Source organism: Prionailurus viverrinus, chromosome C2 (genome assembly GCF_022837055.1).
Source record: "Prionailurus viverrinus isolate Anna chromosome C2, UM_Priviv_1.0, whole genome shotgun sequence".
NCBI classification, from domain to species: Eukaryota; Metazoa; Chordata; class Mammalia; order Carnivora; family Felidae; genus Prionailurus; species Prionailurus viverrinus.
The window spans coordinates 17007488-17019980 of record NC_062569.1 but is presented as its reverse complement, the minus strand read 5'-3'; the positions used below and the strand labels follow the sequence as shown (position 1 = coordinate 17019980).

The 12493-nt window shown below is 41.8% G+C and overlaps 1 long non-coding RNA gene across 1 annotated transcript; it reads right to left on the bottom strand.

Moving 5' to 3' along the window:
* Positions 1 to 768: 768 nt before the first annotated feature.
* Positions 769 to 10633, bottom strand: LOC125174720 (uncharacterized). The gene is made up of 4 exons (XR_007155535.1): positions 10555 to 10633; positions 10294 to 10430; positions 1668 to 1971; positions 769 to 1325 (listed from the first exon to the last, which is right to left on the bottom strand). It is a non-coding gene; the product is annotated as an uncharacterized LOC125174720 (long non-coding RNA).
* Positions 10634 to 12493: the final 1860 nt, after the last annotated feature.

Sequence of the window (12493 nt, the reverse complement as noted above, 5' to 3'; positions counted from 1 at the left end):
GGACGCGGGCAGTGGGAGGATGGGTGCTACCTTGATGTAATGATTCTTAAGCTCATCTGGAAAAAAGGAAAAGATGATCATAGTTAAAGGCAAAAAGTTTGTAAAAAGGGACCAAGAGGGTAAGACCTTCTTTCCATATAAAGTGCATTATAAGCAGTGGCAATTCAAACAGTGAGCCAGTGGCGTGGGAGTAGCAAGATGGGTGGGGCTGCCCTGAGTCTAGAGGTGGTCCCAAGTACATCGGGGAGGTCAGTACGTGAGCTGGCCAATCAAATGGCGAGACGGTATACTCTTCAATACGTGTTGGAAGAGAAATAAAGCAAGCTTTCTGCTCCATTCCTTCCACCTGAGCTACACTTTAGATAAATCACGGAGGGATAAATGATGGTAATGGAAAAAAAAAAAAAAAAAAAAACATTCCTACACAAAGTTCTGTAAGAAATCATGAGTGTACTTGATGCTAAAGAAGGGAGGACCTTTTCGGGAGGGACATGAAATGCAGGAGCTATAAAATAAAATATTTTATATCTGACCACAAAACAAAATCAGGTTCTCCTCAAAGGTTAAAAGTCAGACAGCAAACTACTGTATCGTATTTCAAAGATCTGACTTTTATACTCAGCAGAGTCATTCATTTATATATGAATAGACATACGCAGAGAGACACGTGTGTATGAATGCACAGATACCATTTTAATTTCTCCAAATAGATTCATAGTATTTATGTACTTTGGGAGGATACACACCAATTTTTTTCCCGTGCTTTTGGGACAATCTTTTATTGAATATACTTTTGTACTCTTAATCTTTTACTAGCATAGCATGTATTATTTTCATAAACAAAATGAAAACCTTTGTTGGCGATGGTGTTTAACTTTGAATGACCCATAAATCGGTGCTTCTTAGTCCTTTTGGAGACAAAGACTCCATTAATAATCAGAGGAAAACGACAGATTCCATTCCCCGATAAGGCTCAGAAGTATAGACACTCCAAATACTGCCTGAGTTATGAATCCTTGCTCGGAGTGGTTCTCCTAGAGTGCGCTAGCCACTGTTTCTGTTGCTGTACAACCTCACCCAAACATAGGGGCTGAAAACATGAACCATTTTATTGTTCATGATTCTGTGCATGAGAAATTCAGGCAGGATTCAGCCAGGTGCAGCTTGTCTCTACTTCCGTTGAGGTTGTCTGGGTATAACAGGTTATCTGTGAGGATCCAGTAAGGCTTCACGTATAGCCTGGGGCCTCGGTCCTGTCTGTCCGCTGAGGTGCTCTCCACGTAGCCTCTGTCCGATAAAGTCCCCCGTGCTGACTACATGGAGGCCTGGGGCAGAGACAGAAGCCGCATGATCTTTGGAGAGCCGGACCTGGCAATCACACAGCTGTCATTTTCACCACATCCGTTGGCCAGAGCAAATCACAGGGTCAGCCCAGATTCAAGGGGAGGAGAAATACACTCAACAGTCTCTTTGGACGGAGGGGTAGTGTGCTCGTCCTGCAAAAGGACTTAAGGGATGGGGTTGGGAGTGCTGTGACCAGTTTTGGAAATACACTACCACAGTTTGACTCTGAAAATGTGGTGCTTTTAGCCAACATGTGAATTTGTCCGTCTGTGACCTAACGTTCATATTCAACAAGAGTAATCCAGGGGTGACCGTAAACTGACAACAGTCACGTGCTCGATTTAAGTACCCGAGGGGGGTGTGGTGGTGGTTGTCGTCGTTGGTTGGTTGGTTTTGTGTCTGTTTTTGTTCGCAGCTTATTCAAAATGACTGTATGTCTGGAATGGAAAAGTAGATGCCGTAAGTTTAATTGATATATTGTATTTCCCCCCTTTTTATGTGAGATGTTTTGCCCGTAACTTTGAAAGCTTTCATTTGGGAAGTCTTCAGAAAACCTGTATTATCCTGGATAATGGAAGGTCATGCATTTTGATGCTAAACCTTCAGCCGCACACCAAGGAGAAGAACCTGGGGACAAACCAAGGGACAAAACATGAGCCACGGCCCCACAATGGATTAATGGCAGTGATAAGACTTAAAAATGAAGGTCGGCTTGCCTGGGTGGCTTGCTTGATTAAGTGGTAGACTCTGACTTTCTGCTCAAGTCCTGATCTCGTGGTTTGTGCGAGCGAGCACCACTTCGGGCTCTGCACTGGCAGCGTGGAGCCTCCTTGGAATTCTCTCTCTCCTCTCCCTCTCTCTCCCCCTCTCCCACTTTCTCACACACACACACACACACACACACATGCATACTCTCTCAAAACAAATAAACATTTTTGAAAAAGGTCAATTTATGACCCCAAAGCCCAAGAGAACTTCCAGTGACATGTGATACATTAAACCACAAGTTTATTTCCCTTCCAATACACCAGTCAGACACTAGTAATTCACTTTTCAATGATACCAGACAATCAAGAATTGCTAGGCAAGGAGGAAAGCTTCTAATGTAAAATAGACTCCAAAGTAAACAAATAAAAGGGGAACTTAAAACAGAGAATAAAGGAAACAGAAGAAACAAAATTACGGCTTTGAGGTCTCTGATAAATTGAAAGATATTTTAACAAAGATCAGGAAACTGAAAAGAAGAAGCAAGAAAGAGCCTTTGTAAACAAACAAAAAAAAAATCACTCAAGTGAGAAAAGATGTTAAACGCAAGTTTTCTTGTGGTCGCAGTTTTAGCTAAATACAAGATCCACAGACCCCAGATCACTTTTTGGTCCCCATAAGAGAATGTGAGATGGTTTTTCATCCTTATCATCACCCACCTTAAGCATATGTGAGAGAAGGTGAGGAGATTTATGGAGGAAGGAAGGACAGTAGTGAGTATTTCTCTAGAGAGAGTCAGTGTGTTCTGTGTGGCTCATTCCCCCTGGGGAAAGGAAATGAACTTTTAGAGAAGCACTCAAAGATGTCGCTACGTGTCTCCCTAAAATGCGGGAGGACAGTGATTGGTCCCTACCTGCCCCAGCAGGAGAACAGAGGAGCAAGGGTTGCAGTAAGAGCACACTCCATCCCACCAGTGCTCGAACAAATCTCTGTGTTTCCCATGGGTCACATGGGGACACTATGGAAAGGAGCAGAAATGGCATCATCCTAAAAAGGACCCCTAGATGGGCAAGATGTCCCCAATTGTCTATTGAGACAGTGGCCTAACTGAGACTATTTTTTTTTTTTTCAACGTTTATTTATTTTTGGGACAGAGAGAGACAGAGCATGATTGGGGGAGGGTCAGAGAGAGAGGGAGACACAGAATCGGAAACAGGCTCCAGGCTCTGAGCCATCAGCCCAGAGCCTGACGCGGGGCTCGAACTCACGGACCGCGAGATCGTGACCTGGCTGAAGTCGGACGCTTAACCAACTGCGCCACCCAGGCGCCCCTAACTGAGACTATTTTTAATACCTGGAAGAGGCCCAAGTTTCTCTCAAGGGCAGGAAGAAAACACTCAAAATAATACGGTTGACAGAGTAGGGTATTAAAAAAATAATTTCCTTAATTTCCTGATTTCAGCCTTGCAAGTCCAACTTTTTTCCAACAAAGTAGGTAGGTTTGTGGTCTCAGCGTCTTTTAATGTGTTCTTACCAGATCTCTAGCTCTTGTTGTTAGCCCCTGGAGTCTCTCCTGAAACTCTGAGACAGTCTGAAAGTCAAATTAACATCCTTTAACAGAAATGAAAATATTTAATAGGTAGGCTAAATGGGATATCAAGAAACTTAAAAAAAATGTAGAATAAAAAGACAAAGGGATTATAAAATAAGAGGGAGAAATAGAAAGATTTAGATCAACCCAGAAGGCTTAACATTTGACAGGAGCTCCAGAAAGAGCAAAGAAAGCAAGGGAATGGGAGGGGGATAAAAAAAAGTTTCTAAGATCTGAAGGACACAAAGTTTCGGGCTGAAAGGACACAACAAATGCTTAGGTACGGTAATCAAAAAAATCAATAAATACAAAGATCCACATCAAGGAACACTACTGGGATATTTCAAACTGACACATAAAAGAAGACTCAGAAAGCATTCAAAAAAGAGGAAAAAGTCATACTGAAAGCAATTGGAATCAGAAAGACATCAGTGTTTTTTAATAGACACATTAGAAGAGAGAAAACATAAAAGCAGTATTTTTTTATAATTCTGATTGGAAAAGGTTCTCAACCTAGAATTCTACACCTGCCTAAACTTTTCATCGAGGGTGGCCATCGAATAAAGACATCTTTAGGTAAGCATGGTCTCAGAATAATTTCCCTGCACACTTTCCTAATGTGATCTTCAGGGTATGGCTTTAGTCAAATGAGGCAGTTAACTCCAAACTAGAAAGGATCCGTGAAATAGAATATCCCACACAGGAAAGTAGAAGTGTAAAGCAGGGTACAGATTGGGAAAGATATGGTACCAGACAGCAAACGGCACCATGAGTCTAGAGAGAAAAGAGTTCAGGTTCGATCCAGAGAATGAAGTGCTCTGGGAAGAAGTTCTCCAGGGTGTGAAAAGGAGTTGATATATTATCTGGTCTATTCAACTGTTGGAAAATAATACTTATAAGGGGCATTTTTTTTTTTAATTTTTTTTAATGTTTATTTATTTTTTGAGACAGAGAGAGACAGAGCATGAACGGGGGAGGGTCAGAGAGAGGGAGACACAGAATCTGAAACGGGCTCCAGGCTCTGAGCTGTCAGCACAGAGCCCGACGTGGGGCTCGAACTCACGGACCGCGAGATCATGACCTGAGCCGAAGTCGGCCGCTTAACCGACTGAGCTACCCAGGCACCCCATAAGGGGGCATTTAATAGCAAATTAAGGAGGTGCCTGGATGGCTCAATCAGTTGAGCATCTGACTCTTGATCTCGGCTCAGATCATAATTTGATGGTTCGTGGGACCTAGCCCTGTGTTGAGCTGCATGCTGACAGTGCAGAGCCTGCTTGGGAATCTCTGTCCCTCTCTCTCCACCCCTCCCCATCTCATTCTCTCTCTCTCTCTCTCTCTCTCTCTCTCTCTCTCTCTCTCAAGATAAATAAACAAACATTAAAAACTAAAAGAAATTTAAGGATATGTAGAAAACTGAGCAAAATTTTAAAAAAGCAACTATGAACTCATTTGTACAGGAAATGAAAAAGAATCATAGTACACTACTGGGCTCTGCAATAAAGAGTAGACAGTAAAACTTTATTAGGAATTATAAATATTCCTTATCTATCATTATAAATATACACTTAAAAATGGAATGAGGAGAATGACATAAAATCTGGATCCTCATATCTCATAAATAATATCAACATACAAAGTATAAAATCAATATGCTAAGAAATGTCATTATAAGGATTTTGGCAATCTGGAGACCAGAATAAATTACTAAAGGATATTTAAGGAAAAGAGATGAGAGTTTAGGGGTATGGAGAGGGAGGGGCTAATGTTATCTTTCTTTTGTCACCAATTTTTTTTTTAATTTTTACTATTATTTATTTATTCATTCATTCATTTTTTTTTTGAGAGAGAGAGAGTGTATGTGCATGAGTGAGGGAGAGGTGCAAAGGGAGAGAGAAAGAGAATTCCAAGCGAGCTCCATGTTCGGCACTGAGCCTGACACAGAGCTCAATCCCAGGACCCTGGGATCATGACCTGAGCCAAAATCAAGAGTCGGATGCTCAGCTGACTGAGCCATCCAGACACCACATGTCACTGTTTTATTTTTTTTAACAGTACGTATAAGTGGCGCCTGGGTGGCTCCGTTGCTTAAGCGTCTGACTCTTGATCTCAGCTCAAGTCTTGATCTCGGGGTTGCGTGGAGGCTATTTGGGGAAAACAACAACAATATATGTGTATTATTTTGACAAATTAAAAGGAATCAAAAAGAAGTGCATCCAACATGACTCGCTTTGACTCCATTGATTCCACATTATTTGTTGGTCACCAGTTTTTAAATGTTTTAATTTTAGTTCATTAATTTTCTTCCAAGTTTTCATTTAAGTGCAAGGTAACACGTAATGTAGTATTAGTTTCAGGAGTGGAATTTAGTGGTTCCTCCCTTACATATAACACCCGGTCCTCATCACTCATTGAGTCTGTTCCCCTACCCACCTGCATCTATCAACCCTCAGTTTATTCTGCACCGTTAAAATTATCTTATGGTTTGCCTCCCTTATTTTTTTTCTTACCTTTGTAAAGTCAAGTCTGTTTTTACCTTATTTTATTTTTCCTTCCTTTTCCCTATGTTCCTCTGTTTTGTTTCTTAAATTCCACGTATGAGTGAAAGCATACAGTACTGGTCTTTCTCTCAATGACTTACTTGGCTTAGCATGGTACACTGGCTCCATCCACATCGTTGCAAATGGCAAGCTTTCGTTCTTTTTTGATGACTAATAGTCCACTGTATTTATATACCACATCTTCTTTGTCCATTCATCAGTCGATGGCCGTTGGGGCTCTCTCCATGGTCACCTTTTTTCTGATCAGTGGGCATCATGGAGGGTGTGAAAATAAGACACAACCATTTCCCTGTGAGGGCTGCTTAGGGAGGAAGACGGAGTTGGGTGAAGTGAAGAACATGAGTCTACCTCCCCCAAGACTGGGTGGTTGCTGAGCAGCTCTTCTGTGCCTGTTTTCTCATCTGTGAGGGAACAAACCTGTGCTGTAGGTTTTGGGGGAGGATTAAGTGACCGGATAGAGAGAGTACTTCAGTACTTAGCAAATACTAAATGCTTAAGAAGCAGTGGTTATCACTGGATTTTAGCTAATTACGTACACATCATAAGATGGTAAGTGCCGTGCTAGAAAGCCATCCAAAATGCTGAGGAAGCAGAGCCCATGGTTTTTAAACACATAATTCCCTGGTGAAGGTCATTGGTAGTTACAGGGCCCCGATCATGAACTGAAAAGCTTTGCAAAAGCAATCCACCATTTGACAGGCTTCCAGAACCCAACACATACGCGCGTTTTTGCTTGGCCTCTCTCTTCCTGCATTTTGCATGTCAGGCCAGGTTTGGCACTTCATTACCTTCTCTCGGCTCCGCTGGGTCCATTCGTACAGTTGTCTCTTAAGGTTTCTGCCCCGGCATAACCGCTAACAGCATTCACCCCATCTTCTGGCTGTCAGCTGAAAGGCCACTGAGGGTTTATTTCCTGAGAGGAGAGCTGCTGAGAAGTGGATAATCCAGCCAAATAGCCAGAATCCCACATGCTTACTTTTTATAAGGGCAGGCAAGCAAATACCGAGCATGTGCCTCTAAAGTCCTTGTCTTTATGTTCTCTGCTCTGTTCTCCTCTTGAGCTGATTTTTCTCACCTACGCGGCCAGGGAACAGACCAACGGAAAGCAGAGTAGAGAATGTGAAGCTCCAAATGCAGGAGTTTTGTTGGAGTGTGTGGTAATATAGCCATTCGTAAACTTTCAAAGTCAAGTTCATACATCATTCACTTGATTACTATTTAGCCAACAAACAGAGATTTCTCAAAACATGCCAAACATGCTGTGATCTTAAGAGGAAAATAGGAAGTAAAATTATGTATTCCATATGATCTTATCTATGTAAGAAGAAAGGAAAAAAAAACTGGAAGGAAATAAACCAAAATGTTAAGAGAGGTCATTCTGAGTTCAGAGATTATGAATAGTTTTTATTTCCTTCCTATTCCTTTTCTTTTCGTTTTTATTTAGGAAGTCTGTTATTTTGTCATGAAAAAATATGTATATATGATTTAAAAATAAGTAGTAATAGCTTCAAGATAAATAACAAATTTACTTCAAGATAAATAACAAATACCTGAATGCTTATTTTCTGATATTTTGTTAGATGCTTTTAGAATTCAGTGCCCTTCGGTAATGAAATGTATTTTATTCATTTAGTATTTAGGTTAACGGTATCTTATTTTTGCCATTTTCCTCAGTTGATTTTCATCCCTTTGCAGACAAGAACCAACTGTTACACTTCTCTGTATCTTGAGTGCCTGGGCTGGTCCTCTTCTGGTATCAGGTTCTTAACAAATATCCCAGCTTTGGAGAAGGAAGGAAGGAAGGAGTGTGATGTTCCCACCAACTTAAGATACTTAGGACAAATTCCCAACAATGACATGAAGCATTGGAATATGGCCACCTCTGTCATTACTTGGAACTCCACGGAACTGTTCCTACGGTTAGTGCCAATTACCTAAAGGTTAATGTGCTGAGCAATACCAGGAGAATTGGGGTTTTCCCAGGAAATGGTCTGTAGCACATTATGTTCAGGATGAGAGAGTGTGATTGCTTGCTTGGGAGCCCCAGAGTGTCCTGTCATGCTTTTCTCCAAGTGGTGTCCTAGTCTGTGAGGCTTAAGGAGAGGAAGTCAAAACAACTGGGAAATAAACGAAGCTGGGAAGAGTATGTACATATACTCAGTAACTATTTGCAACTCACCATGGCTGCAGTGATGAACATACCCCTGCCCTCATGGAAATTACATTCTAACAGAGAAGTTCCATTGGACCCCAGTCTGTTGGAAAGGGATACCATTGACAAGCTAGACAGTGTGAAGAGAGAGCTTTAGAGCCATGTGCTAAGTGGGAAAGACAGGAATTGGAAACGCATCTCTTACTCTATTTTGTGTTTGGTTTTCAGTTTAGATATGTCAACCAGTGTCACCACCACCCCACACCCTACTCTCACCCGTGAAAGGAAGGGAGGGAGGGAGGGAGGAAAGAGAGAGAAATTTAGAACCTGTTAACTATAAGGTTGTATGGGAAGTCATTTCATGTACCAACCAACGGTAAGAAATACATTTTTTTCGGGGCGCCTGGGTGGCGCAGTCGGTTAAGCGTCCGACTTCAGCCAGGTCACGATCTCGCGGTCCGTGAGTTCGAGCCCCGCGTCGGGCTCTGGGCTGATGGCTCGGAGCCTGGAGCCTGCTTCCGATTCTGTGTCTCCCTCTCTCTCTGCCCCTCCCCCGTTCATGCTCTGTCTTTCTCTGTCCCAAAAATAAATAAACGTTGAAAAAAAATTTAAAAAAAAAAAAAAAAAAAAAAAAAAGAAATACATTTTTTTCAGGCACACGATTCTCCAAATCAGGATCCTAATCAGCACCGCTATAGCTATGTTAGGAAGCATTTAGTTCTTCAGAGAGAACTCACAGCATGTATTTGCAGAGTTCCTCCGCTCTGACAAAAGGCCAAATCTTGAAGGGCAAGAGGAACAATCAACCTCATCTCTTACACTTGCACCTTGTTCCGTGTGCTCCAGAAACTGGATTTCTTGATCCATCAGGATCCTTCCCACTTCATGGCTTTTGCTGTTAATGTCCTCTGTGCCTGGAGACGGCTTCCACCAAATAGGCACTGGTCTTTCCTGGTCACGTTGTTCACTTTCTTGTTCAGAGATCTCCCCCTTACAGAGGCCTTCCCCGACCACGCTGGCTAAGATGTCCCAGCCACCCTATATCTTGCTTAATTTTTCTTTAGAGTGCTTATTCTTTACTACAATGATAAGTATGTACTTGCCTATTTATGTTTTTCCACTAAAATGTAATTGCTGTAAGTAGAGATTTCTTGTTTGTCCTCTCCCCTTCTCTATCCCCAGAGCCTAAAAGGGTAGATGATGCAGTGGGTACTCAGTAAATATTTGTTGAATGAATAAGTGGATTTATTTAATTGAATTGAGTTTACCCAGAGATAATAATTGAAAGCTCAAGAAAATGAGATCTAACAATTGTTAAGTTACCTCTATAAATAATTAACACTGTATCTTTCATTCACTGAATCATAGGCTTTAAGAATAAAATCGCCATTAATGAGCACCCCCAGAACACACAGAATTTAGCAAAGTACCAAAACATAAGAGGCTTTTTGGGCCTGTTTGCTACATTTTGGTCACATGAGATGACATAACCCACATAGGATGACATAACCTATCTCCAAACCCACTCAACTCAGACTCCGCCTATTTTGCAGGAGGCATCCCGTGGGGGAGCCAGAGATAGCATCTAGAGGCTATGTTTACCAAGGGAAGGCTCTGGACCGAAGGTCCCCTGGCTATTGTCACTCTGTTTGTTTTTCATGATTGGAATGTGTAGCACTATTTGGGGGTGGGCTAGTGTCTAAATTGAATGGGTGAGGAGAAACAGAAAGACATTCTCTTTGCCACCTTTGTAGAAAAGCAGCTGGGAATATATGTACTGAATTACCCGCTATCAATTATTGATGGCTTTGGCTGGAGTCATTTACCCTCTCTGGTTACTTTGACATATGGCCAAAAGGCAGCTGTCAGCCTGCCTTGTTCTTCAGCAGCCTCTTATCCATAGGAAAGTTCTTAGGAAAAACTCTACACACTGAACTCACCTTTAGAAGCTTCTGTGGATTTCTGCGGAACTCCGGACAACCTGATTATCCCTCGGAGGATAAGTCAATCATCGATTCATTTATTTCATTTCTTCCAGGAAAGTAGGGCTGACGTTCAGCAGTTTATAACAATATAGCTGTTATTAAAATAAATACTTGTAAAGAGCCATTATCCTGAGCCCTTACCACCAGAGTCACCTGGGTTTTCCCACAAGAACCCCTCGCTAGACCTTCCCCAAACCACCACTAAAGGGTTATTACCTCACAACAGGGAGCCTTCTGGAACAGTTCTGTGAGAAAATAGCTAAGGTCTGTTCCGAGTAGCAGTGCCCATTACCTTTCACGTGAGAAATATTTGAGTATCTCCCTGCCTGACACTGTAAGTAATGAAACCTTCCTTTGAAAGTTCTATGTCCTTTACTTCATAACAATCCAAGCATAGCTTAACAGAGATGGAGCTCATGTAATCTGAAAATATTGATCTATTTTGAAACATCCTAAAGGAGAAGTCTCCCAGGATCTATTTCTGTTGCCTTGCCTTACCAAAACAAACCTCACACCCTTTGCCTAATTTGAGAGCATTTCCAAAGAAAGGACGTTCTGATTTTAACACGTCCGCCCACAAGTGCACCGAGATCTCTCTCTCTCTGTTCCTGCATTGCCACCATGGCTGGGATAGATGAGTAAACTCTATTAGATTCCCAGGCTCCACAGTTACACTTCCAGAGTAGGTCTAAAAACTGGATCCAGCTAATAACATACATAATGTTGTGTTATAACATTATTATAACATAATAATAACATAATGCTTGGCATTGCAACCTGTTCATTTTCTGCAAAAGAAGTGTGTCCTCGGTAGTTTCCACATAACGCTGTTTGAATCTCACATAACTCTGGCCATAGTTTCTGTGCTGTGATTTAGACCGTTTCTCAGAAATAAATTAATAAGATCTCCACTGTGGCGATGAGCGGCAGCTTAAGGCATGCATGAGGTCCTGAGTAGTTGAAAGGTTCCTGCACAGGCATATGAAAAACAAGATCTCAGCCCGTTAGCCGCTGGTAAGGAATGCATAAAGCAATAGAGAATGCTCGAGACCAAATGTCATTGATGTTGACGTACAGATACCCGCTGACATCTTTCTTCCTCTGCATTAGAGTGTTGGGTGCTGATCTCCTCACTCATTATCCTAGGCTGACTCCAAGGGATTGTGAAGGGCCAGTGGAAGGAAAGAGGAGGGGACTTGAACTTCTGTTACCATGTTAGCAATATTCATTCCTTTGGGGAGTTCCTCGGTGAGTTGCTTTGACCTCCATGGGATAAAAGTTACCCTCCCCATTACTTGACTCCTACATTTAACCATCCCTCTAGTCTGAGTCCTGGTTCCCTCAAAACTTCAAGTCCATTCTTTAGTACACAAGGGATGAGCCATTACCATCAGGTTCTTATCAGTCCTTATGCCTCTGGTTTTATTTTATAAGCAGCCTGGATCTGTAAATCAATGCATTGTATGGGCAACAAAACAAAAACAACCCCATGACGTAGAAAGCAAAAAAAAAAGTACTTTTTCACTCAAATATATGGTTCCCCAAAGCAGTAAAGAAATTCTTTGCCTCCCTTCAATCTTCCCGGCCTTGGCAGTCTGACTTGGCTAGCCAGGTGGTTAAACAAGCAAGATTTTAGGGAGAAGGTCTGTCTTGGGGAGAAGAGACAAGAAGGAGGTAGGTGAAAAGCCTAGCAGGGAATTTTAGGAGAGCTCTCACTTTGGGGAAGTTATAGACCAAATGCGAAGCAAATGAAAACCAAGTGTCAATTGGTTCAGCAAATAATTATGAAGCTGAGTGGAATTGCCACTTTGGTACCAGGTTGTCTGAGTGAGTGTAAAATCATTGTCATTAATCATTTAATGTCACAATTATCGTCCATCAAATCTTCTACTGATATTCTCTCTATAAAGCCAAGGTGCTGAATTGTGAACTAAATAGGCATCGCCCTTGCCTCTCAATCTGTTTTCATTTGAAAGAACATAAGGACAGCAGAAACTAATGGATTGAACATGAAACGTTAGCCTTATAACTCCATTAGTTTTGTACCTGAGCGGATTAAGAGAAGGTGTTCTTGAGATCACGGATCTTTTTGTTGTTGTTCATATTGATCCTTCAGCATCTAGAACAGTACCTGGCATGAGGCAGGCCCTTGGTG